Genomic DNA, 25,840 nt, shown 5'->3' on the forward strand with positions numbered 1-25,840 from the left:
GTTGCTCTAAGATGGTATAGACCATGACAACTCTTGATCCCTACAAAACTCATCTGGATACTCATGATATCTAGAAACAACTTGTGAGTAAAAAGTCAACTATAATTTATATGCCTTGCACATGTGTTTGTCAAAACTCGCATTGGTTGAGTGTGTTTTGGATAAAACTTTGTCAGAAGGCATTTTTTTCAGAACTCAAATGTTGTAAGGTTTGACTATAAGTTCATAAAAAGAATGATCAAGAACTCTAATAGCAAATTAAGGGCATCTCCAAATTTGTATCTCAAACCTCTCGCAAACGTTCAGATCATATGGTCCTGGGCATCGAAACACCCTTCTCCATATGATATCTCTATTTGGTGCTATACTTGCTCCTGTAAACACAATTAAAGTATGCATCGTTTGACTTAAGAGAAAATCAATAGGCTTTCTTTTCGAGTACACACCATTTTCTGAAACTTTTTGCAGACGAACACTACACTAGCCGAAAGAACGCATTCGTGTAGCCCATGCCTGACAAACCGGCCCCAGTTCTAGCGATGGGCTACATGCATGACCATCTTCCACCTCCGCACCCAACCAAGGCCAAGGCGACCGAGCAGTCCACCTCCGCCGCCGTCGCCGGCGAATTTGACCCCACCGAGCCATGGTACGCGCGGGTGTGCACCCTGACGCGCCTCCGAAGGCACCGGGAGGCCCTTGCGGTCCTACGCCATGCCGACCCTTCGCCGCCGCCGCACGCCATGGCGCTGCCATCCGCGGCCATCTGCTGCGCGGCGCTCTCCCTCCCCTCCGGCGTCGCGCAGGTACACGCGCTCGCTGCCAAGCGCGGCCTCCTCCCTGCCTCCGACGCGTACCTCCTCTCCGCGCTGCTCTCTTCCTACTCCCGCCTGGGCCTCCTCCGCTGCGCGCGGCGGCTGCTCGACGAAATGCCCCCTGCGTCCACGCCTCCAGCCACCGTCCTCTCCGCCTTCAACTCCCTCATCTCCGGATGCGCGCTCCACGCCCTCACCCCTGCCTGCTTCGCCCTCTTCCGCCGCATGCGCGTGCACGTGGCCGGCGTCCACTTCGACGCCGTCACGCTCCTGACGCTGCTCCCGGCCGCTCCTACCACCGTCGTGCCGCAGCTCCACGCCCTGGCGGCTCGAACGGGACTCGCCTCCGGGACTACCGTGGCCAACTGCCTCATATCTGTGTATGGCCGCAGCAGCGCCCCTCTTGCTCGGCAGGTTTTTGAGGAGATGCCGCTGGCCTCCCGTGATCTTGTCTCATGGACCGCCGTGCTCTCGGCGCACGCACAGAATGGTCTCACTGTGGACGCCCTCGAGCTCTACCGCCGCATGCGTGGCCATGGTGTGGAACCAGACGCTCTGACGCTCGTGGGCGTGCTCTCCTCCTGCGCACACCTTGACGCGCGTGTTGTTGGCCTGCACGTGGATCGCTATGTGCGGGAGAGAATCCCGGGGTTTCGTGGAAATGTGCAGCTTTGCAGCGCGCTTATCAACTTCCATGCACGCTGCGGCAGCTTGCCCCAGGCGCAGCAGCTGTTCGACGAAATGCCCAGGAAGAGCATCGTGTCGTGGACGGCGCTGATCACCGGATATGGCATGCATGGACATGGTGACATGGCCATTAATCTCTTCCAAAGGATGCTGTCAGAAGGCTTACGGCCAGATAATGTCGCAATGGTCGCGCTCTTGTCGGCGTGCAGCCACGCCGGGAAGTATGAAGAGGGGTGCAAGTACTTCTTTGCAATGGAGAGCACCTACAAGCTGCAGCCTACACTGGAGCACTACGCCTGCATGGTGGACCTTCTTGGACGGGCGGGCCATCTCGAGGAGGCACGAGAGCTCATCTCGTCGATGCCCATGCCAGCCGACGGTTCTGTGTGGGGTGCCCTTCTTGGGGCGTGCAAGATACATAAAAATGTGGAGACAGGGGAGGAGGCTTTCAAGCATGTTATTATGCTCGAACCAAGCAATGTGGGCTACTACGTGCTCATGGCTAACATGTACACTGACAGTGGACAACAGGATGGTGTTGCAAGGGTGCGTGCCATGATGACAGAGCTTGGGCTGAAGAAGGAGCCCGGTGTAGCTACCTAAAACACAAGGGGAGAGTTCACCTGTTAATGGACGACGACAACTCGCATCCACAGGCGAAGAGAATTTACGTGCTTGTGATTGAACTTGAGCAGATTGTCAAGGAGAAGATGAATGGCAGAGCAGGAATGGGGGAAAACTGAGTGCTTGACAAGAAGGTAGCTGTACCGTTGGTTGGCACTCACAGTGAGAAGTTCGCCGTACCATTCTCTATGCTGATTGCTGAACAGAGTGGATGTTGAGATTGTGGTGATGAAGAACCTGAGGGCGTGTGGGGACGGCCACTCGTTCCTGAAGATGGTCTCTGCAATTGCCAACCAGGTGTTTCTTGTCAGGGATTTGAGCTGCTTTCATCGCTTCGAGGGTAGAGCATGCTCCTGCAAAGATTACTGATGAATAATTGGATTTGGTCTTCACTGTGAAGGAAGGCTTAGCTGGTTGCACTGGATACCAAAAGCATTATTTATAGTTCGTAAGCTAGCTTTTGCTCAAATCTTCTGTACGACATGAAACATGCTTGATTGCTGAAAATTACAACACTAATATCACGTAGTACTGGAGGTATGGGGACATTAGGGACTGGACAAACAACATCAGAGACACCCAGTACCCACATACTGTGATGCTCAACTATGTAAAGATCGGGCTACGATGTGTTGAGTAGAACCTGTGGTTCAGATCCGAAGACTCTTGTCCTAATGCTGGCCAATGAGTTGACCAAACTGTAAGTTTCCCGACAGGCTGGTCTTGTACTCCTGGTTCAATGGCTGATAACTAATTGTAGAATATCCTGATTTCAGAGGTGTGACAAGTGCAGATTTTAACCAGAGGTGGTTCAGAGTACACCAGAAACACCCGAGTTCTCCAATAGATTGGCATCGTTCAGTTTAGTGGTGTATATCAACGAATCTTTGTTGAAGAAGATGATAAACTGCAATTGCATACAGATGTTATAGAGGGAGGTGGCGGAAAGTTTCACTGAAATATGGAAATAAATGTTTTCATACTCGCGGGTGTGGGCTGTTGATACAAGCCGACAGTGAATATATGTCGTGCTGCAAACAAGAAGATAAAAAACAGTCTTTGTCATTGCAAGTGCAACTGTTAGGTAGGAACATTTTCTGCCATGCTAATGTACCGATGATTGCCAGGATCAGGAAGACTAGGAATGCAGCTTCACGAGCTACATCCCGTTTGGTCTTTGTTTTGATAAGGAGCAAAATTACGGAAATTGCTTTTGGAGGCTGAGCTCCATGAAGGCCTACAAATGCAAAATTCAAAATTCATGAAAATTCATATTTTTACATTTCAAAACATTCTGAAAAAAATACAGAGATAGATAAAGGCATAGCGTGTAAATTTTCAGGACGAAATACGTTGAAATGAGGGCTGTGCAAAAAAGACAAATTTGAGGCTTTTTAACACATGATACTATTCATCCTTCCAGACCATGAATTTGTCTTTTTTGTACAGATTGCACTTCAACGTGTTTCATTCTGAAATTTTACACACATAAACCTCACATCCTTATTAACTTGTACAAATTTTTTTTTTCAGATTTTTTCAAAACCAAAATTTTGAATTTTGAGTTTTTTTTCAAACAATCGGCCTCCATGAAGGCCCAGAGCCAAAATGCCATTCTCGCAAAATTATATTACACTATCCCGCTGTTTGTTGGTTGAGCTCAGTTTGAGTTGGGCTTGGATGCAAAAGGACAGGTCAGTGAGTAGGCCCTGTTGCAGCTGCTCACCTGTTAAGTTGCACGCTGATCCACTCCGTTGATGTATATCACCATTGACAGTGTGATGTCCATATCTGTCAACCTATGTTTTTTCTTAAAACACTAACGCCCACACGTGTGACAACATTGCAACTCGCCCACATGCTTGGATCACCGTCTAGTTAAATTTGCACAAATCTTGACACACCGAGGCAGTTTTTGCGTGCCACGTAGGACAAGGCCGGTGTGTGGGCGTTGGAGAGGTCGCCCACACGCCCCACAACACACAGTTGACAGCTGCGCTGTGTGGGCGAACTAGTTTCTGCCCACACAACCACCACCTAGTCCACGCGCGTGTGGGCGAACTGCTTTTCGCCCACACGACAGTCGTACGTTGTTGGATGGCAACTACAATTGCGCGTACATGGCAACTATGATTCGTTTGCTAGACGGCAACTGCAGCTGCGCGTACGTGACAATCAGATAAACATACATGGCAACTATGATTAACCACACGTGGCAACTATTGTTTGACCATATGTGGTAAGTAGTTAATCACACACGACAACTATGATTTGATTACACGCGACAACTATCATAAATTAGACATGGAAACTATAGTTAACCAAAACAGAGAGAGTTGCCATGCTTTTACAACCATATTTGCCATCCCGGATAACTACATCTGCCATCCCGGATGGCAACTAAATCGTCATCCCGCGGGTACCTAATATAGCCGCGTTAGGACGTGTGGGCATATTTGCTTCGTGCCACACACACGAGACGGGGATGAGTAGTACTTGTTGGGCACGTGGCGCGAAATAGTTGTGCCCACACGTGTGGGCAATTCTACTGTTTGCCCACACACAGCCCGTGTGGGCTGCCCCCTGCTCATGTCACACACGGTGTGTGAGCGAATGCCTATTATGCCACACGTGTGGTGGATATCGGCGTCTTTTTTTTCAGAACTTGTCAACCTGCGTTATTGCTTACCATCGGAGCAGGGACATGCACGCACCAGAACCGGCCCTAAAAGCATCTTCAACTGGATCCGATGAGGACCCGGTCTTCAGGCCGCCAAGCAGCGGTCCCTATCGTCCAAGGACTCGGACGCGCGCCATCACGGACGAATTTGCTCACGGTCGACTCCTTGGACGCCAGGGAACTAGCGGTTGAAGACAACATAGGAGTCGGACCGCGCTGCGCCCTGAAGAATAGGATGCGGAGGAAGCCCGTGCCTGCATCCTCATGAGGCAACAAACTTGGGCCGGTCGTGCATGTTGAAATATATTGCCCGCCTCCCTCCATCAGTTCGGACTTTTGGATGAGTTGGCTGGTGCATGAATTCAATATGGTATCAGAGCCAAGAGGTCTTGAGTTCAAGACCCTGCCAACGCAGTATTAAATAAAACAATTCTGCGGCCTACATAGATCCCATGTCTAAGGACTAAAATAGCCTAGACGTGAGGGGGAGTGTTGAAATATATTGCCCGCCTCCCTCCATCAGTTCGGACTTTTGGATGAGTTGGCTGGTGCATGAATTCAATAGTGCAATCGCCGGCATGCCTCTGGAATCAGATGAGAACATGTCCGCTACCTCCGTCTACACATCCAACTTTGGCCATGAGCAGATCCACCTCGACTCCAACGCTGCCTTGGACCGCTAATTCTGCAACAAAGACGACAAGGGCAAGGGCGGCCCTCAGTGAACTTCCCCTATCTAGTTTTTTTGTACCATCGAACAATCTGGTCTTAGTTAAATATTTTCTTTGTTTTACTATGGTGTCGTTGTTTAACTGTTGTTGTCCTATGTCATCCGGTGTTTGAACTATGTCCTATGTATGCTAACAATGTATATGTTGATCGATGTTCCATAACTTTGTATGGATTTGAGGGTTCGTAAATGAAGAGCATTGTAACCCGAGCGGACAAATTGGGGTTGACCCACTCGTATTCACCGACGCGTCCCCACACATACAGGGGGGCAAATTAGGTAAGTCTTAGTTGGAGATGCTCTAAGCTAGGGTGATAAGGCCCCTGGGCGGGGGCCTTATCTATAAGAGCCCAATCTATATATGCATTAGAATATGTTGTGCCTGACTATATGTCTCAACAATGTAATGAGTTGTATATATAATTCCTAGTATGATGTATGAATTGCAAAATTAATCCACTAATGCTCAAATATTTACAAATTGGGAGGGTTCGAGCAAGTTGGAGAAAGGCCAAATTGTTGGTATTGCTAAAGTCGTCATAGAGTTAGGAAGGACACACTCTTCATTAGACATAATCAATTTAAATTTTAGATAAAAAATATCCTTCCTACTTATAAAATTCAACAAACAATATCCTTCCCACTTATAAAATTCAACTTGGTGGTCTTTCGTTCATTTCCTTCTCAACCTTTCTCTTTTCAACCATGACAAGTGGTGGTGGTTCCCTCAAACAATCCTCAATTCCACCCACTACCGTTGTGATTACCGCACCGGGCTTGTCTCTAGCCACGCCACCGGCTGCCGCAACCCAATCTGCCGCATTGACCTCGCCCTTCCTTCCCTTGTCACTCGCCACCAACGGAATCACCCCCAACCTGGTCCGCAACCACTGCCTTGTCACGATCCGGACCGTCGATGCTCACCGCTTGAGCTACATGTTGCATAATGTTCGTGCCCCACCTCTAAGTAGACGTTGCCAATAACCTCAATCTATGATGGTGTCCTCCGTTGTCGTGTCACTCTCTCCACCACCGCCTCTTGACCTAAGAAATGACAAGCTCCCATGTCGCGTCGATCAGGGAGCACATGATAGGGCGACAACTTCCTCCCGGTGAACACAAGTTGGGATGACTGGCCGAACCTGCCGCCACATGACCTCCTCTGTCATGCCCCCAACCTATTCGAAGGTGGTACATAGGGGGAGTTGGCTTGATCAAGAGTTCTTTCACGACTCATCATCAGAGGAGGAAAGATGATGATGACCTCGATATGGTCTTGATGATGACCATGGAGGAAGATGGAAGCAGTTCTCAGTTGGGTCGTAGGTACATTTGTCATAATAGGGAATATGCTCAAATATTTCCAAATCCGTGAGATATTATTTCATGGAAAGTTTAGTATATCGGGCAAACTTGTTCACACGATGTCTTAGAATGCCGACAACACTCTTTCTGGGGCTGCGGTCGAAGCACATGATTATTGCACTAGTACAAAAAGGGTCAAACGTGAAGCACATTAGTGTCGGTTTGAATTTGAGCCGGCACTAATGTGTGCATTAGTGCCGGTTCCAACGGCTAGCCGGCCGCTCTCATTAGTACCAGTTCGTGGCGAACCTTTAGCACCGGTTCGTGCCACGAACCGGTACTAAAGTGAGTGGTGGCAGGATGTTGTCAGTCCGGGGACCCTCCAGTACCTTTAGTACCAGGTCGTATCACGAACCGGTACTAGAGGTCGTCCTACATAGACCCTTCGTCCACCCGAGCTCGCTCTGTTCTTCCCCTTTCCCCTCTCCCCTCTGTTCTTTTCCCTCTTCCTCTCAATCTCATCACACATTTTGCCCAAAATTTGTCAAGATTTGAAGGCCCCCATCTATTCAAATGATCACAAAGGTTAGCAACTTTGTCCTTTCATCTCTCATTGCTAGATTAGCTCGTGCAATGCTTTATATAGTGATTGATTTTTGAGTTTGGTAATTTGGGAGGAATTATATATATGTGCTAGTATTTGATTTATATGCAATTTGAGGTCAAAAATAACACTTAGTTTGCATATGTAGGTGTGGTTTACTTAGTACCTTATAAATCTCCGTCGTAACCACCGTCGATCGCTCGCAACGTCCCGTCGCCGGCACCACCTTGTGGTGAGCCTCTTGTTCATGAAGTTTTATATAAAAAATTGATGTTTGTGTGATTTGGATATATAGTTACTCGTATAATTATCTTACACATACGTTGTTTGTTATACATAGTGCCATGGTTTTGATATCCGTCCCCGTCGGCCCTCGTCCGGGTTATGATTCAGATGTGGTATATTCTCTTTTAAAACTATTCATTGCATTTCGTGTTTATGACAAATTATGCCCATCAAGTTGACATAGATATTTGTATGTAGGAGGTAGTTGAACCGGAAATTCCAACCGACCCTATTGTCGAGAGGTTAAATTTAGTTGAAAGAGAAAACAAGGATTTGAAGGAAAAATTGAAAAGAATTGAGGGGAAGAAGATGGAATTGGAGTTGCATGTTGCCGATGTCATCAATGATCACAAGATTAAGATGGAGAAAATGCACTTGAAGATTGGAAAAATTATAAAATATGCCATTCATAGTGAGGCTTGGTATCATTATGCTGTTGGATCAATTGTTACCTTAGTTGCGATCTTGATCGCATTTGTTGTTGCATTTAAATTCTTTAGCTAGAGAGTTATTTGTTTGTTGCATTTAAGTGTTGTATGATCTTTATGTATGAACTTTATGTATTGTATTAATTTGGTGTTTTCGGTGCTGTGTATTGAAGATGAGCCGGCAATGGATGTACGATGACCGATGCTCTCCCGAGTTCATTAATGGCGTGCGTACTTTTTTGCTTGCGGCTGAGGCAAACAAGCGGGCAGATGGTTTTATGCCTTGTCCATGTGCTGGCTATAAGAATGGTCACAATTACTCTACGTCAAGAACCATTCACGTCCACCTGTTTGAGTCCGGTTTCATGCCCCACTATAATGTTTGGACCAAGCATGGAGAAAGAGGGGTTATGATGGAAGACAATGAAGAAGAAGAGGACGACGACAGCTATCCTGGCCATGGGTTCCCTGAATATGATGATACAATAATGAGGGAAGAAGCTGAGCCGGTAATGCGGGAAGAAGCTGAGCCGACAATGCGGGAAGAAGCTGAAGAAGAGGCATCAGATGAGCCCGTTGATGATCTAGGTCGGGCCATTGCTGATGCAAAGAGAAACTGCGCAAGTGATTTGAAGAAGAAGAAGTTGCAGCGCATGTTAGAGGATCACAAAAAATTGTTGTACCCGAATTGCGCAGGTGACAAGAAAAAGCTGGGCACCACACTGGAATTGCTACAATGGAAGGCAGAGAATGGTGTATCTGGCAAGGGATTTGGAAAGTTGCTGGCAATGATAAAGAATATGCTTCCAAAGGACAATGAACTGCCCGAGAATACGTACGAAGCAAAGAAGGCTGACTGCCCTCTAGGGTTAGAGGTGCAGAAGATACATGCATGCCCTAATGATTGCATCCTCTATCGCGGTGAGTACGAGGATTTGAACGCTTGCCCAGTATGCGATGCATTACGCTATAAGATCAGCCGCGATGACCCTGGTGATGTCGAGGGCGAGCGCCCCAGGAAGAAGATTCCTGCCAAGGTGATGTGGTATGCTCCTATAATACCACGGTTGTAACATTTGTTCCAAAACAAAGAGCATGCCAAGGCGATGCGATGGCACAGAGAAGACCGTAAGAAAGACGAAAAGTTGAGAGTACCCGCTGGCGGGTCGCAGTGGAGAAAAATCGAAAGAAAGTACGGGAAGGAGTTTGTAGATGACGCAAGGAACGTATGGTTTGGTCTAAGCGCAGATGGCATTAATCATTTTGGGGAGCAGAGCAGCAACCATAGCACCTGGCCTGTGACTCTATGTTTGTATAACCTTCCTCCTTGGTTGTGCATGAAGCGGAAGTTCATTATGATGCCAGTGCTCATCCAAGGCCCTAAGCAACCCGACAACGACATTGATGTGTACCTAAGGCCATTAGTTGAAGAACTCTTACAACTGTGAAATGGAACAGATGTACATGCGTGAGATGAGCACATGGGGGAAGAATTTGACCTAAAGGCATTGCTGCTCGTGACCATCAATGATTGGCCTGCTCTCAGTAACCTTTCAGGACAGACAAACAAGGGATACCGCGCATGCACGCACTGTTTGGACGATACCGATAGTATATATTTGGCTAATTGTAAGAATAATGTGTACCTGGGACATTGTCGATTTCTTCCGAGCAGGCATCCCGTAAGAAAGAAAGGCAAGCATTTCAAAGGTGAGACGGATCACCGGACGAAGCCTCGCCACCGTACTGGTGCTGATGTACATGATATGGTTAAGGATTTGAAGGTGGTCTTTGGAAAGGGTCCTGGTGGACAACCTGTTCCGAATGACGCTGGCGGACGCGCACCCATGTGGAAGAAGAAATCTATATTTTGGGACCTGCCCTATTGGAAAGACCTACAGTTCCGCTCCGCAATCGACGTGATGCACATGACGAAGAATCTTTGTGTGACCCTGCTTGGCTTCTTGGGCGTGTATGGGAAGACAAAAGATACACCTGAGACACGGGAGGACCAGCAACGTATGCACGGAAAATACGGCATACATCAAGGTCATGCAAGCTACGCTCTTACCAAAGAAGAGAAGGAAATCTTCTTTGAATGCCTGCTCAGTATTAAGGTACCGTCTGGCTTCTCGTCGAATATAAAGGGAATAATAAACATGGCAGGGAAAAAGTTCTAGACCTAAAGTCTCATGACTGCCACGTGATTATGACGTAACTGCTTCCGGTTGCATTGAGGGGGCTTCTACCGAAAAACGTTCGATTAGCCATTGTGAAGCTATGTGCATTCCTCAATGCAATCTCTCAGAAGGTAATCGATCCAGAAATCATACCAAGGTTAGAGAATGATTTGGTGCAATGTCGTGTCAGTTTCGAGTTGGTGTTCCCACCATCCTTCTTCAACATCATGACACACATCCTAGTTCACCTATGTGAAGAGATTAACGTTTTGGGTCCTGTATTTCTACACAATATGTTCCCCTTTGAGAGGTTCATGGGAGTCTTAAAGAAATATGTTCATAACTGTGCTAGGCCAGAAGGAAGCATCTCCAAGGGCCATGAAAATGAGGAGGTCATTGAGTTTTGTATTGACTTTATTCCTGACCATAAGCCGATTGGTGTTCCTGAATCGCGACATAAGGGCAGACTGGATGGAAAAGGCACGCTAGGAGGGGAAAAATAATATGTATGGACGGACATTCTCTCACTGAAGCACACTACACAGTTCTACAGAATTCTGCCTTGGTGGCTCCGTATATGGATGAACACAAGAATTTGCTACGCTCCAAACACCCGGAGCGGTCTGATGACTGGATTACACATGAACAAACCAGGAGTTTCGCCAGCTGGTTGCAAACACGTACCATGCATGACGCCTCTATTGAAGATGACATGTACTTGCTGTCCCAGTTACCATCTTCGAATATAATGACTTTCAAAGGGTACGAGATAAATGGTAATACATTTTACACGATCGCCCAAGATAAGAAGAGCACCAACTAAAACAGTGGTGTCCGCTTTGATGCAGAAACCAAGACAGGAAAGGAAACATATTATGGTTATATACAGGACATATGGGAACTTGACTATCGACGTGGTTTGAAGGTCCCTTTGTTTCGGTGCAAATGGGTCAATATGACACGAGGCGGGGTAACGGAAGACCCGCAGTACGGAATGACAACAGTGGATCTCAACAATCTTGCGTATGCAGACGAACCATTCGTCCTAGCCAATGATGTCGCACAGGTTTTCTATGTGAAGGACATGTCTACCAAGCCGAGAAAAAAGAAAAGATAAGGAAGCGAATGCATCGTACGATGAGCCAAAGCGGCACATAGTTCTTTCTGGGAAGAGAAACATCATGGGAGTGGATGACAAGACAGACATGTCAGGAGATTATGAAAAGTTTGATGAAATTGCTCCATTCACAGTGAATATTGACCCGAGCATCCAGTTAAATGATGAAGATTTTCCATGGCTACGGCGCAAAGGGACACACGCAAAGAAAAAGTTTCACACCCAAAGATCTGGGATGTGATCGGCTTCACTATCATCACTTTCTTCTGTGTTTCACACCCAGGAGGGAATCTCTGTAATAGTTAGGGTAGTTAGTTATGTGTTTTGGCATTTGAAACGCGAAGAAATTTTATGTGCAAGCAAATTCTTTCATGCATTTACTGATTTTTTCAGCTAAATGATCCTGAAATTGAAAAGCATTTCAAATGAACTCATAAAAGGTTGAAAGTTGGCATGGTATCATAAATTCACCCACATAGCATGTGCAAAAAAGTAGAGATGGTTACCGCAAAAACTGGATGCACTTAGTGTACAAAATGAACAATCTCTTTCGAAGTATCAGTGTTTCGGATGAAAACTCGTCCGTTACAAAGGCATTTCATTTTTTAAATAACCTAAGCATTACCAAATTGAATATAATGATAAAACACACTAAGATTAAACATAAGAAAAAAGAATCACTGAAAAATCTATTTTCAAAGTTAAGTTATTCACAAAGTAGAGTGATTCACACAAACTTCAAATAATTCAAAATTTAAACTATTCAAATTTGTAAACTACTGGTACTAACAGAAAGTTTGTAATTTTTTGTACCTAAAGCAAAAATATTCACAAAGAAACTCTAAATACAGCAAAAAACAACTCAAAAATAAATAAAACAAAAATAAATAAAGCAAAAAATAAGAAAAAAAGCCCACCTACTGGGCCACAGCGGCCTGCGTACGACTAGAAACCCAAATTCTAGTTGGGCCAGGATGCAGGCCTGCTACCCAGTAGGCCCAACAGGGCATCGCAGCAGAGGTAGGCCCAGAAGGCCTGCTTAAGAGAGGAGCTCGAGGCAGCAGTGACGGCGGGGCTTATAAGCAGGTGCGAGTGCCCCTCGGCTAGCGAGGTGGGACTAAACTTTTACGCCCCTCGCCTGGCAGTGCACACCCTTTAGTACCGGGTCATGGCTCCAACCGGTACTAAAGGGGGGGCCTTTAGTATCGGTTGGCGCCACGACCCGGTACTAAAGGGGGTGCGGTTCCCGCCGCTTCGCCTGGCCAGAACAGACCTTTAGTACCGGTTGGTGGCTCCAACCGATACTAAATGTGGGTTCTATATAAGAAAACACTTCAAAAAAATTGTCAGTTTCTCATCTCTTCCTGCTTCTTTCTCTTCTGCCCCGTCGCCGCCGCCCCTCGTCGCCGCCCCCGTCGCCGTCCCCGTCGCCGTCCGTCACCATCGCCGTCGCCGTCCCCGTCCCCATTGTCCCCGTCGCCGTGCCGCGCCGCGCCCTGTCGCCGCGCCGCGCCGCGTCCTCCCGTCGTCCCCGTCCCCGTCGTCGCCGCCCTGTCCCCGTCGCCGTCTCCGTCTCCGTCCCCGTCACCGCCCACCGTTGTCGCGCCTCGCCGGTGAGCTCCTGCCCCGGCCGCCAACCACACACACACACATTGTTATAGAATTGTTAGCAATATTTCTGTTTTTTAGTTATAGAATTATTGGAAATGTTAGTTTTAGTTATAGAAATGTTAGTTATATAGAAATATTAGAAATGTTTGTTATATAGAAATGTTAGTTATATTAGAAATGTTAGTTATATTAGAAATGTTAGTTATATAGAAATGTTTTTTAGTTATAGAAATATTTTTTTGACTGGAAGTTATAGAAATATTAGAAATGTTAGTTTTAGTTATAGAAATATTAGAAATGTTAGTTTTAGTTATAAAATTTAGAATTTGCATATATGAAATCACAATCCATCTTTAAAAAATGTTACTTTACTTTTGCGGCATATAGTATTTGTTGTCGACGATGCCCGGCCCGCATCCTCGCCGTTGACCCATTCGCGATGACGTCCTACTTTAGAGGACCCATGTCCGGGACTGGGCTCCACCGGGCTGGCACTGGGAGGTGCTACCTTCAGGGGCGCGACGCTTGGTGAGGAACCCGGCCCCGGGTCCCGTCGCCGACCCTCATCTCCTTTGGTGGCGTTCGCGTGGGCCACTTTCGGTGCGGAGGGAGCCGGCCCCGCCGGAGGTGGTACGTCGCCGTGTCAGGGAGGAGGACGAGCACGCCCATCGCTACATGGCTGCTATGGACGTTAGGTTCTCCAATACCTGGCAGGTTCTTTTGGGAGATCACCCGAGCTATGATCTAGTGACGGTTCCTTCTCTTTGGGTGTCCACCGCCCGCACCTCAGGAACCGCGAGTGGCCTAGATTACTCTGTAGTATTCGATCTTTATTAGCTTGCTAGCTAGCTAGCTAGTGATGTACTCGATATTATATCTATTATTCGAGACGATGTATTCGAGATTATATCTATTATTCGAGACGATGTATTCAAGATTATATCTATTATTCGAGACAACGTATTCGAGATTATATTCGATGATGCTTATTATGTACTATGATTGATTCAGTTTTCCTTATTAATTGATTGCATCCATGCATTGTAATTTGAATATATTTATTTTGGATTAGTTAAACAAAACCTATGGCGGACAATACCGATAGAGAGGGAGAAGAGGCCCTGTTCAATATCATACGCAATCCTCGCGGGCAGATGATGATCAGAATGAAGAAGATTATGACGGCTCCGAATATCTAAACAACACGGGGAGGGTGATATGATATTCGATCGCGACGACTGAATTGATAAAGTCATGAACTATGAACATGACGAAGAAAATGTTGATCTTGAAACAACAAAGACCGGCGAGGTATATATATTTATATAAGCAGGCATCTGGCAATCATCACATGTTTTAAATGACTTGAAGATATATTAATGAATCGATCTTTCTTCTTTCAGCCATCCGGATCGAGCAAATCTTCAGGCAACAGGAAACGAGGCCCGGACAAAAAGTTGAAGGAGGGCATAAAGTACAATATCGAGGCCATCAAACCTAATGGCGAACCATTAGCGCCTAAGAAGATTGCGGACAAGTTCATTCGTCAGTGCGGAGTTCTTGTGAAGGACCAACTCCCGATCTCCCTTCAAGAATGGAGAGAGCCAGCAAAGCCACGTCCAGGAGTTACTTTTGTCGACGACAGACAAAAACTTCTGCTTTGGGAAACGCTCATGGAACATTTCACCCTACCAGATCATTTCACAGATGCAGATGTGGAGAAAGTCAAGGACGCTGCTCTTAGGAAGATGGCGGTTGCATTCAAGAACCACAAGATTCATGAATGGGCCAAGTACGTCAAGGGAGGAAGGAAGACTCCGGTATTCGAGGGAACACTAGAGAAGCAAAGTGCTCATTGGGACGATTTCGTGAAATTCAAGGATTCGGAATTATCTAAGGAACGGTCGAGAATAAACAAGGCCAATGCTGCAAAAAAGGATAAGTTCCATAAGCTGGGGTCAGGTGGCTATGCGGTGGGAATGCCTAAGTGGGATAAGTCTGAGAAAGAGATGCTGGATGCAGGTGTCACTCCAGAAACATTGAGCTGCCCCCCAGGTGCAGGACTTGGTTCTATGCGCATGGGGGGGGGGAGTTGGACCCGAAGACAGGCAAAGTTTCGAAGAAGGCATGTCTGGACGGAGCCGAAGATAAGCTACTTGTTGCAATAGAAGAGGCTCGATCGGGGGTGTTCGAGCCCAACAGAGAGAACGACGAGCTTACGCATGCCCTGGGAAATCCTGAACACCCAAGAAGAACACGAGGCATGGGCACTATTCCGTGGTATGAGGGGTTTTCGGACTGGAACGCCGACTACAGAACCCGTGCGAGAAAGAAGATTGCGGAGGAGAAGAAGAGGAAGATGGAGGAGGATCAGATGAATCTAGACTATGAACGCCTTCAAGGCCTAGAATCAGCGCACGTGGACTTGGCAGTCAAATTCCAGCGGCAGCAGGAGCAAATCGACTCACTTAGCCAGCAAAGGGGGTCTCAGCAGCTAGCGGATGACCCACCATTGGATAGCACCGTCCCATCCATGCCGAGAAGCAGCATGGGTTCCGCCCCGGGCGACGCATTGCTGGATAGCTACCCAGTGGATGGCATCATGGAGAACACTAACTGCGAGCTACACTTCAAAATGAAGAACATATCCACGAAGGTGGCGGACGCCCTTGCTTTTACAAATCCCCCCGAGGCAACCTTCCATTGCAACCCGATTCCAGCGGGCTATGCTCGTGTCTTGGTTGATGAGGTGGTGGACCAATATTCAGGGCTAGAGCTTGACATTCCTGAAGGTGACGATGAGCACACACTGGGAGAGGCCAACCATCGTATCATCCTATGGAGAAAGGATTGCATCATCTTTCGAAGGCCACCGACATTGGGTCATCCGACTCCTCGTCGAAGTCCGCCACCGAGTCAGCAGACTCCCGCTCCTCCAAGTCCACCAACGCGTCAGGCCACTCCTCCTCCAAGTCCGGCACAGCTTCAGGCCACTCCTCCTCCTCCAAGTCCGGCAAAGCGTCAGGCCACTCCTCCTCCAAGTCCGGCACAGCTTCAGGCCACTCCTCCTCCAAGTCCGGCACAACTTCAGGCCACTCCTCCTCCTCCAACTCAGCCATGTCAGCCGTCTTGGCCGCCTCAGCAATCACGGAAGAGAGCCACCTCAGCTATGGTGCGTAGCGGTACAAGTCGAGGTAGTACTGCAGGTACAGGCGGAGGCAAGCGATTTCAATATGGTCCAAGCCTCGCGCCTCTTCTGCAGAGGCCTTACAACAAGTCCGAGGAGGAAAACGTAGCCATATCGAAGGCCGAGGTGGAAGCCCATTTTGCACTGAAACCGCCACCGCCGCAAGGGAGAAAGTGCCTGTGGAAAAGATTGACCACTTCATTCGTATGGCTAGACCACCAGCTCCCAAGCCCGTTGACACAGACTATGAGCGCCACCTCAGGAAGTTAAATCGAGCACGTCTATAGAAAGAGGCGAGCTCGAGCTCGAGCAAATCAGCTGGCAAAAGGAGCGGTAAAATCATTCCCCAGCTGGGAGAACAGGCGGCGCAATCAATCCCCCCACTTGTTGTGCCAACAACACATGAGAGTAGGCGCGCCCAATATTATTGTGGGTAAACCATTAACGTTTCCAGGGTGGGCAATGTGGTAATAACCGAGGAGCATATTCCGTAGGCTGAAACGATCGGGATCACTGTTGGACAACTCCTCGATATCGAGCCCATGTCTCCGACTAGAGAGGAGGAAATAAGACGGAAATATGTCCCGGGCCAACCTTTAGTCGAGCCAGACAAGGTCACTAAGCTCCCAACGAGAATGTATGAATTGCATCAATGGTACATGGACATTACCAAGATTTCCAATCGAGAGTCCTTCATGGTGAATGTCAAGAAGGATCATTACTACCATGAGAAAGTTGTGACCGTTGAGTATTCAGAACTATTTCAGCTATACAATCAAGACGCACTCGACAAATCTATCGTGAGTTGCTATTGTCTGTAAGTGATTTCTTTCTGTAATTTAAGTCTCAAGCTAGCTGTAGTGATCATTTTGATCAATCGTTACCTGTAATTATCCTCACTATATTCTTTTCTGTGGTATTATGTAGGATGAAGATTTATGAAATGAAAAAAGGTGGACGCTATGGCATTGGGTTCGTTGACCCAAATACCATTAATGAATACACATGGAAAATAGATTCATATTACGAAAAAAGTATAGAGGAAAGCATGCTAGAGTTCTTCAAGCACCTCAAATACAATGAAGATATACTACTTCCTTACAACTTCCAGTGAGTCACACTGTCTTGTACTACAAATTCTGTTTTTGCCTACTAGCTAGCTACATGTTTTTGCTTACATATGCCCGCTTAATTAAGACATGCAAACGTGTGTGCATGCAGATTTCACTGGATCTTGTTAATCATTAAAGTTGATGAAGGAATAGTTGAAGTACTAGACTCACTACCTAAGAAAGCAAGTGACTACACCATCGTGAAGGGGATAGTCAACAGGTAATTTCAATCATTATTAACTATATCTCGGCCTATTTAATTAGTTCGTCATTTCCTGATAACAACTATTTAATAACCCATTTATTCATTTTCTTTGTCGGCGAGAAGGGCTTGGGCAAAGTTCATCAGGGTCACTCAGGCCCATGGAAACAAAATTTGAAATGGTATTGACCCCAGGTAAGTAATTAAGTAGTACTAGCTAGCTGTCATATCTTTAGTTATCATGCTTGATTAATTATTATCTGATCAAATTCCATTCTCGTAAAGGCCCTGAAGCAGGCGCCGGGGAATAATCTGTGTGCATACTACGTTTGCGAGAACATTCGCATGATGGCGTCCGAAAGGAGCAAATCTCAAAGACAGGAGTGGGTACGTTTGTCAGAACACTATTAACAATTTTTACACCATTATCGATATCTAGTCACACAACTAATACACATGCATATTGATCTCCTTTTTAACAGTTCAAAGAGGTGCGGGAGAAGCTCCTAACAGAGGCTCGCATAGAAGCAATTCAAGAGGAAATAGCGGGATTTTTGCTTGACCAGGTCATAGATCCCAAAGGAGAATACTGTTACCCGCTACCGCCCCCATGAACCACTTCCAATTGTTATCGTGCTCCGAAGGCACCAATTAGGCTAATGCCACTGGCTCCAAATGCACCAATTAGGAGAAATTGTATATATACATGTGTGTATATATGTGTGAATTAATTAATGGTGGTTGTGAGACATTCGATGATATATATATATATTATGATCTGTTCTACTAGAAATTCTATTTATATATATGCATAACGTGTACAATATGTAGTATCATAAAATACCAGCAAATAAATAAGAATTAAATGGGAAAAACAAAATTAAATGAAAAAGAAACCATAAACCCAACCCCCCCAACCTTTTAATACCGGTTGGTGACACCAACCGGTACTAAAGGGCTCCCTGCCCCCGAAGCTGGCTCGTGTCATGTGGTTTCCCTTTAGCACCGGTTCATGCTGAACCGGTACTAAAGGGGGGGGGCTTTAGTGCCTACACTTTAGCATCGGTTACCAAACCGGCACTAAAGGGCCTTACGAACCGGTGCTATTGCCCGGTTCTGCACTAGTGTTGTCTCTTGCAAAAGGTGGATGCTGCGAGAAAACTTAGTGCGAGTGCAATTTAGAATTATTGTGCAACAATGCATGTATTGGCATATGCAGTCCCAAGTGACTTGGCATATGAATATGTCCAAATTTGCAAAGATCTTATCATTATGTGTATGAAGAGGTTTGCAAAGCATGTGGTTGAGATGTTCGGAGAATAGTACCTAATAACATCCAATGAAAATGACACACTAAGGCTACTGGATATTCACTAGTAGAAAACATGCCATTACTACCGGTTCCAGTGGGCCTTTAGTCCCTGTTCTGCAACCAGGACAAAACGATCGGGACTAATGGCCATGACTTTTAGTCCCGGTTGTTACGAACCGGGACTAAAGGAGCTCCACGTGGCCGCTGTCTGGAGCGGGGCTGGAGGACCTTTAGTCCCGGTTGGTGCTACCAACCGGGACTAAAGGATTTTTTTGAATTTTATTTTATTTTTTTGAACTTTTTCCGATTTTTATATTTCTGAATTATTTAACAATTTAATCTAATCACCTCTCATCACTGCTCAAGTGTGGATTCCAAATCGTCTAACTTCTCGATCGGTCACCCATCCTCTCACTACTACAGCGTAAGCACGCTTAACTTTCGAGTTCTATTCCCCTTTGTTTCCAAGTCTGTACTTGTTGTTTTCCTGACAATAGTAAGCTGTCAATCCTATTAACCATTATGAGTTGAACTTGAGCATCAAGTCACACGTTTCACCGTTTGAGTTTGAAACTATTATTCTAAAAAACAATAATTATTTAGTAACACTAATATTTCTTGAAATAAGTAGTTTGACCAAAAATTCAAAAAACTTAAAGTTGAGGATAACTTTTTTCCTTTCAGAATTTGAGGATTCTAAACATTTGCAAAACGGCCTACGACCGTCAAAATCGGAACCGGCTTCTCGTGCTGAACATTTTATCTTATATGTTTTTTTCGACACCGTATGCAAAAGTTATATCCGTTTTACTTTTTCATAACACCTTTTTGCAAACCATGACGAAATTTGTGTTTTTTAATTTTCCTAACTAGTATATGAGTAACATAACTACATCTCGAAGGATTTTAATTTTTGATGTTTTTATCATTTTCTCTTTTTTTCAAAACTGAAATGGCGATAGGGGGGTAGAGTTTGAAAATTGCAGGACCCCTTTAGTCCGGGATGGTGTCCATCCAGTCCTACCATCGACTACATCTGCTAGCACCGTCCCAGCCAGAGTCACAACTAAGGTTAACCAAGCTAGAGTCACGTTCTATTGAAGTGGCAAAAAGAATTACTTTTTGATATAGCAAAACTAATTTTATCAACTATAATTAAAGCCTAAACAACTATCAATACAAAACAGTAGCAAAATTAATATTAATTATTTGTAAAAATTTATCTACTGTTGTCTAACAGAAGCATATTACAACATGTTAAAATCTACAGAAAGATCTAACTAAGGACTAAAACAACCATATAAGCAAAACAATACTGTTTTAATTAAAGTCCTAATTTAAATTGTTCTAAAAACAACCAAATAAATCTTACTGTGACAATAATCTAACACGTGACTAGGAGGAAAAGAATTAAATTTAAAACTATTTTAAACTCAAATTATTCACAATCTAGGGTTTTAAGCATTTTGAACAAATTCAAATTTAAATAATTTAAATTTGAAATCTAATGGCACAAACAGAAACTAGACAAAATTTTGAATCTAATACAAAAAAGAATCACTCAAAAACATCAAATATCCTAAAAGATATAAGCAATTTAAAACAGAAACTAAAAACAAAAACAAAAAACAAATTTAAGAACCCCTTTAGTCCCAGTTGGTGGCTCCAACCGGGACTAAAGGTCTAACCTTTAGTCCCTATTGGAGACACCAACCGGGACTAAAGCCTCAACCCCTTTAGTCCCAGTTGGTGGCTCCAACCGGGACTAAAGGTCTAATCTATAGTCCCGGTTGGAGATACCAACTGGGACTATAAAGGGCATCGCACCCTTTAGTCCCGGTTGGTGTCTCCAACCAGGACTAAAGGTCCCATGTGAACCGGGACTAATGCCTGCCCGGCACCCTAACCGCTCGAACCGGGACTAATGCTCACATTAGTCCCGGTTCGTAATGCAACTGGGACTAATGTGTAGATCGAGCTTGGACCAAAGCCCTGTTTTCTACTAGTGATTGATGCAATGAGAGGGTTCCCTAGGATGCTTGGAAACATCAATTGCATGGAATAGACATCGAAGAATTGTCCTACAAGATGGAGTGGGCAGTTTACTAGGCATTTCCACGACCTAACCATCATACTCAAAGTTGTTGCCTCCGATGATCAATGGATTTGGCATTGTTACTTTGGTATGCTTAGACCTCACAATAAAAACAATGTCTTCCAAAGAACTCATCTTTTTGTAAGGCTTGTTGTAGGGGAAACTCCACATTCCAACTTGGAAGTGACCGGTCACAAGTGTGATAAGGGCTATGATCTAGCAGATGGTACCTACCCATCATGGTCCACATTTGTCAAGACAAATTTAAATGTAGAAGGCAACAAGAGAGCTCACCTTGTCTTCGCTCAAGAATCTGTGAGAAAAGATGTTGGGAGGGCTTTTGGTGTGTTGCAAGCTTGTTTTGCAATTATTCGTAGACCTCTACATATTGGAACACAAAAAGCACCATGGATGATCATGACATGTTGTGTGATCTTTCACAACATGATCATAGAAAATGAGAGATGCGAACCACACAACTTGGATTTTGATCCCAATCAAGATCATTTCACACCTCTGTGTAATGCATCTAGACTCTAGGTTTCTTGAACTGCATCAGCAAATCAAAGATAAGCAAACTCATGTGATACTACAGGAAGACCTTACAAAGCACCACTAGCAATGTCTTGGACAATAAATCTGTCATGAATTAGAACATTTGCTTCATTTAGAACCCATGTAGTGTTTAAATTTGAATTTATAAGTTTGAAAAGAATGAGTTTGAAATATTGTTCAAATATTTGCATCATTGACATCAATGTTTGAACTACTATGTTGTGGAAATCCGTTCAAATGGGGTCTAAAACTTACCAAAACAAATTGGGAAAAGGTAAAGGAAACTTTTATGAACTAAGTTTTGAGGGTAGGTTAGATGGAACCCTCCCAATACCTAGGAATTTTCGGAGTTACGTTTTGGGGATTGATTTTTGGGCACTAACTTCTGGGCATGGATTAGAGTTGCCTTGATGATGCTAGATGCCTAGCTTTCGTTTATGGTGGGGTGATGCGATGGCACCCATAGGTCGTCGTTGTTTTTAGTTGCTGGCTTCAAAGGCTTCCTAGGGTATTTTGGTGGAGGTGTAGCTATTGAATCCCAGAGTTCATCATCCTCACTGGGCGATGTCGAGGTCTTGATGTTTGCAACCTTCAATGTATTTTTTGGCACTGGAACAACTATAAAACCCCATAGAGCATCATCTTCCACTTTTGGCACCTTGGGTGGATTTGATCTTCATGAGTTTGAAAATACATTTCACAAAATTCAATAGCAAAAGCATATAGATTATTAAGACTTATGGTAGACCTACACTGGGCTTACTTTGGATAGAACAAATGCACTAGGGCAACTGAATAAAACTCATGGGGTTGCTTTGCTTGCACCACTCAACACTATTCACATTTGGATCTACTCCCTCCTTCCATCTATATAGGGCCTAATGCGTTTTTTGAGGCTAACTTTGACCAAATGTTAGAGTAATAATATATGACATGCAACTTACACAAAGCATACGGCCAAATTCGTATGTGAAAGGAGCTTCTAATGATATAATTTTCATATTATACATCTCATGTACTACTAATTTTGTCAATAGTCAAAGATGGTTTTGAAAAACTCATTAGGCCCTATATAAATGGAAGGAGGGAGTATCTTTTTTCTTCTCTATGTGTTGATTGAATTTGGATTTGAAAATTTTAGAGATTGTAGACAATAGACACATGTGAGCATTCACATTTTTTTTTTCATTTTTTATCCTTTTAACCTTTTGAATTTGAATTTTATGTGTTGGTATTATGGCATCACTACATACTTACGCGAGTGCTCAGAATGGTTGACCACATACTTCCTAGTCTGCACATTTTTATCCCACAACAAGCATATGTATGCATTAAGAAATAGTAAGATCGCAGTGATTGCCATGGCAACTGAACATAAGTTTCTTTTCTCCGTAGTTTCCCTTTGTTTTAAGGAGATGGCGCCAAATTTTCCTTTCCTTATCAACTCTTCGGAGCTTAATCATGGATTGTTTTGGAAGGACTGAACACCCAATCTTCATTTAGTCTCGTTAAGACACATGCAAGCTAGTTATGTTGTCTCTGCTGGTGAAAAAAACATCACTGGTTTCAGTAAGTTGGCATCGTCAAGTTTTTTAGGTTGCATTTAGTCGGTACAAAATCCCTTTAGAAATATGCCATGTTAGTCTCAAAAAGATGTTAATCACATTTGCTAAAAATTCCGGCAGCAACATGCAGACATTTTTTTCCGACAAAGGGTAATATATTAATATCAAGATGATATCAAGTACATCCAGTCCGTGCAACAACTCAATGCCACGAGCAACTCGAGGTATCAAGAATGCACACAGTCAAAAAAAAATAAGAGAAAAAATAAGAGAAGCAAAAAACGAAGATTTAAGGCACGCCGTAACCAACAATGATACCAAGCACTACCGTGACAACACACGGGCTGCGAGTAGGTTCTTCAAAAGCAACGTCTTCAAAAAGATAAGGACACACAAGTGTCACCGTTGCCGAATTCAGTCAAATACTAAATCCTGAGTTTTCATCCTGAAAAAAGAACTAAGCAACATCATACAATGCCTTCAACAAGGTAACGATATCGAAATACCGCCATTGCTAGGTATGACCGGCGAAGCAACATGTGGGCATGAAACTAGTTTATTATTCCTTTAAAAAAAACTAGTTTATTATTATTATTGATAAGAGTGAATTTCATACAAAATAAAGCTCAACACATTATTTTATTGATGATTCGATCAGTAATCTGCTCGATCTGTAATAAGGGCAACAGATGGAGGTCAAACACATGCAGAAAGCAGCAACGAAGAACACATGCAGAAAGCAGCAACACTAGACAACCCCAGCCGGCTAGCTATCCGTAGCCTGGTGTGATGATGCTGATAGAAACTTAGTGAAGCCTGCAAACATACACAGACAAAAGCTCAACGGTTAGTCTCACTATTTACTTACAAATTAGGGTATCTTTAATGGTTGTAAGATAGTTGTTGGTAGACTTTGACATATATAATTTTTGATGATGTGTCATGCAATAAATGAGGAAAGAGGAAAATGTTGTATGTACATAAACCAACACCCCTTACACAAGCTCCAATGTAGAATGAGAGAGCACTTTATTTATTATCTCACATCCTATTGAGCAAACTAGATACAATCCAACGAAGTTGTTGTATGTTAAAATGTTGATTGATGACATGACATATTTTATCAACAAGCTAACATACAAACAGTTGAGGATGTTTTTAAAGAGTAAATGACAAATGGGTACGCCTAGGACATGCACGGTGCGATCGCGGACGCCACGTCGCCGCAGGTCACCACCGTTCTGGCGTAGGTGTTCTTGCAGCATTGCATTGCAGGGTGGCGGACGGTGGTGAGTGCATGCACGTGTTCATGCAGGTGCGTCGTACGTAGCTACTGGGGCATGCATATGATGCGAAAACTTCTGCATCTGCATCAGTGGCGAATCTAAAAAAAAATGAAGGGCGGGCTGGGCTGTCTGGGTCATGCAAATATGTGTTGGATTGGGCCTGCAAGTAGTTGGACTGGGCCTTAAAACTAGTAGTAGAAACAAATTTTACAGTGCTGAAGGGGAGGCTTGTGTTGGTAATAAGCCATGCCCGTGCCTGTGCGGTGGTGACCGGCGTCAACGCGACAATCATGATGGGCACAGGGTGTGTGTCGGCGTGAGTCCATGCTCGCGTTCCTGACATGAAGGAGCTGCATGCACAGAGGCTGTTGCGATCTGTTGGAGCTAGCTACTTGGTGTACGCGTGACTCGCGTGGGGTTAGTTAGTGCATGGATTAGATTAGCTGGATAAGGTTGTTAGCTAGTGCGTGAGTGCCGGCCAAGTTAATTGAGTTAGTGGAGCCGAGTGTAGCAATGTAGCCACTGTAAAAAAGAAAAGGATTTGGGCGTTCGTGCGCCCGTGGCGGCGTTCGTGCGCCGGCCCGAAATTTCTTGTGTCTTGCGTCTTCTTCTACCTCTAGCCGAGAGTGAGAGAAGGCTGCTGTTCCAACATTTGGTGTCAGAGCTGGTTCATTTTGGGTGTCGTCACCTTGCCGGAGGCGTGCCGGCGGTGACGACGTTCGCCGGCGGCTGCGCGGTGAAGCTCCGGGTCGTGTGTCGGCCTATGGAGGTGGGCGACGCTGCGGCTGTCATGGTGCGTGGCGGAGGCGGCGGACGATGATGTCGTACATGCGGCGACCACGGAGGCAGCTGAGGCGTGGCGTGGTGGCGCAGCGGCGCTGCACGGCGGCGTGGATGTTGCTGCGGCTGTGGCGCGGCATCCGGGGAACGTCGACAATGAGTGCAGCGCGGTGGCCATGGTGCGGAGGCCGGGCGGTGCGGCACAGGTCGTCCCGTGTGAGGGGCCGCCGGCAACGAGTACAAGACGACGTCGACGGCAAGGTCATGGCTTAGGGGGTGAGTGTTGGTAATAAGCCATGCCCGTGCCTGTGCGGTGGTGACCGGCGTCAACGCGACAGTTCTGGTTCATGATGGGCACAGGGTGTGTGTCGGCGTGAGTCCATGCTCGCGTTCCTGACATGAAGGAGCTGCATGCACAAAGGCTGTTGCGATCTGTTGGAGCTAGCTACGTGGTGTGCGCGTGACTCGCGTGGGGTTAGTTAGTGTATGGATTAGATCAGCTGGATAAGGTTGTTAGCTAGTGCGTGAGTGCCGGCCAAGTTAATTGAGTTAGTGGAAATGTAGCCACTGTAAAAAGAAAAGGATTTGGACGTTCGTGCGCCCATGGCGGCGTTCGTGTGCCGGCTTGAAATTTCTTGTGTCTTGCGTCTTCTTCTATCTCTAGCCGAGAATGAGAGAGG

At 45.3% G+C, this 25,840-nt stretch overlaps 1 pseudogene; it reads left to right on the forward strand.

Annotated features, from left to right (window-relative positions):
* Positions 1-419: 419 nt before the first annotated feature.
* LOC123186196 (putative pentatricopeptide repeat-containing protein At3g11460, mitochondrial) lies at positions 420-3,324 on the forward strand (annotated as a pseudogene).
* Positions 3,325-25,840: the final 22,516 nt, after the last annotated feature.

This window comes from Triticum aestivum, chromosome 2A, assembly GCF_018294505.1.
Source record: "Triticum aestivum cultivar Chinese Spring chromosome 2A, IWGSC CS RefSeq v2.1, whole genome shotgun sequence".
Taxonomy (NCBI): domain Eukaryota; kingdom Viridiplantae; phylum Streptophyta; class Magnoliopsida; order Poales; family Poaceae; genus Triticum; species Triticum aestivum.